This window comes from Centroberyx gerrardi, chromosome 11 (assembly GCF_048128805.1).
Source record: "Centroberyx gerrardi isolate f3 chromosome 11, fCenGer3.hap1.cur.20231027, whole genome shotgun sequence".
NCBI classification, from domain to species: domain Eukaryota; kingdom Metazoa; phylum Chordata; class Actinopteri; order Beryciformes; family Berycidae; genus Centroberyx; species Centroberyx gerrardi.
Window position 1 is genome coordinate 27,023,358 of NC_136007.1, and position 2,651 is coordinate 27,026,008.

The window sequence follows — 2,651 nt, forward strand, 5'->3', positions numbered from 1 at the left end:
ACATATCAGTGTCAAGTCAGCGACAATAAAAATAGAAATGACTTCCGGTTCGAATTTTCAAAATAAAGCCCTTATTGAGGAAAATGTGTTGCAACTTTGGAGTAACACAAAGCTCCAGACAAAAAACTATAAGCAAACAACCACCACTATACAAAATCAATATTTTCAGTATTAGTAAGTAAGTATTAGTTTATGTTGCCTTAAAATGCCCTATCTTCATTTAGCATCTTTCATTTTGAAATTACTTGATATATCCTACGAAAATATAATAAAGATCAATGTTAGTCTAAAAATATAGGCAAATAGGATTAAGCTTTATAGATCCCCGTGGGAAAATTGGGTTGTTACAGCAGCAAGCATAGGCTATATAAGACGCCATAGCCGCCTAGGGCTGCCAAAAATACACGAGGAAAAACTCAATCATATAAACATATAAATATATATATATAACATATATATATATATATATATATATAGAGAGAGAGAGAGAGAGAGAGAGAGAGAGAGAGAGAGAGAGAGAGAGAGAGAGAGAGAGAGAGAGAGAGTACAACACAACTTGGAATGATGTCTGTCTCAAAAAGTCAATTTTAAACTCCCAGCTGTGGCGCAACTGTTCCCAAAGGCAATAGAATGGGAGATCCAGCACCAAATGTGACAAGTTTTTATGTTTTTATTTTGGAGGCAAAATGATCTTCCTTCCTGTCCTAGCGTGGCTAACTCTGCCCAGCTTGACTCACATTCACTCCCTCTGTTCTTTCTTTGGTTCCCACACTGAACTCCGTCCCGTTTTTTTTTATTACAGCGCCTCCCCCTGCTGGTTTAAATGGACTGAAGGTGTCACAGGAAAATGGCGGGTCTGTTTCCTGTCCGACCCAGCCTCTCCTAACTTTTGCACACAATGGACCATGTGCATAAAGATGGCGCCCCCCCTGCTTTGACGTTTGTTTGGGTCCTCCGGTCCTCCTTTGGCTGACCAGAAACTCATAGCCTGTTTATCGCTTAGCAGCCACTTTGTTTAGCTACTGTTCAAGAACTACACTGCTTGGTGAAAGAACATTTAACCATTATTATTACATTTTTATCAATTAAAAATCAAATATGTATTGAACATTGAGTTTTTATCATGTTACTGCAGTTTTATAACAGCAATACGCCTCTCTCAACACTGCTTTTTTGTAGATTGTATACCATGCTAAAGAGTGAAAAAGAGATAGCCACACACTTGCAAAAAGATTTGGTTAATTCCAACATGTTTCATCTTACGCCTTCATCAGGGTACAATAAAAATCCCCTCTGTACCCTGATGAAGGCGTAAACCAAAACTTGTTGGAATAAACCTAATCTTTTTTGCATGGAGGTGCAGCTATCTCTTTTTCACTCTTTAGCCATGTGACTTTTCCAACTGTCAGCACCTTGTTTGGGTGTGTCTTCTGTTCTTTTCACTTAGGCCTACACCATCACACAAAAGTGAATAGGGTTAAAAGTTTATTTATTTATTTTTTTTTTTTTATGAGACCACAGAATCACATTTGAATTAACCTACCACTATGGGTTTTGGAGCAGAGTTATTGACTTAATTTAAGCATAAACAACTGATTTATTACACTTAAAGTAGGATTATAGCCTATGTTAACCTGACACAGTGACAATTACACAGCCTGGCTAAGCAGCAATATATAGCCTATATAGTATATATATAGGCTATATGAGTAGAAGTAATGTACCTATGCTTGAATTTAAACAGAAAAAATAGCTAAGTCCTGTTGAGATTTTTTTTTTAAATGCCTCAAAGCCTTCTTTTGTAACACAATTTTTTTAGAAAAATGTCCAAATACTTTCCTGACCACAATTAGGCTATGCATCAATGCCAACTATTAATTTTGTTTTCAACTGGGCATAGGTGAGTATGTGTGTTTATATATTATATTATATCATTAATATTTAAATGAAATGTTATGAAGTCACAGGTGTGTGTTTATATCATTCATGTTTAAATTTACAAGATCACAGGTAGGCTATGTGTTTATATATTATATGATTATTGTTTAAATGAACTGTTATGAGGTCACAGGTGTGTGTTTATATATTACATTAATATTTAAATGAGCTGTCATGAGGTCACAGGTGTGTATTTATATATTATATTAATATTTAAATGCGCTGTCATCAGGTCACAGGTGTGTGTTTATCAAGTTGGCTATTTTACACCTCTAATCAGCTCAATTATCAATTAGAGCCGACACAGTTTGTTTATTAATACACTTGCACGTGTCTCCCTGGTGGTCTAGTGGTTAGGATTCGGCGCTCTCACCGCCGCGGCCCGGGTTCGATTCCCGGTCAGGGAACGACGTTTTGGGGTCGGTAGGCTGTCATAGAGAGCAAAACCACCGTCCTTCAACTGGGAAACATAGTTTACAGTGTCCTTGGCAAGACAGTGAATTTCTGCCGGCTTCGGTGCCCATCTGGTTTGACCCGGACCACTCTAGAGGAGGAGTCCGAGCAGGGAGAAATCTCTGTTCAAGTGCTCACTGTCTTCTCAAGTCGTAAATTCGACGTACTAGTGCATTCGAGTCTTCCTGGTCGTAAATAAGAAAATGCCCCTGGTAATGAAAGTAGTCCTTGGTGGGACTTGTTTTATTTTATAAATCAAG

At 37.5% G+C, this 2,651-nt stretch overlaps 1 non-coding gene across 1 annotated transcript; it reads left to right on the forward strand.

Moving 5' to 3' along the window:
* Nucleotides 1-2,273: 2,273 nt before the first annotated feature.
* On the forward strand, nt 2,274-2,345 carry trnae-cuc (transfer RNA glutamic acid (anticodon CUC)). Its single transcript has one exon. It is a non-coding gene; the product is annotated as a tRNA-Glu (tRNA).
* The last annotated feature ends 306 nt before the right edge of the window (nt 2,346-2,651 follow it).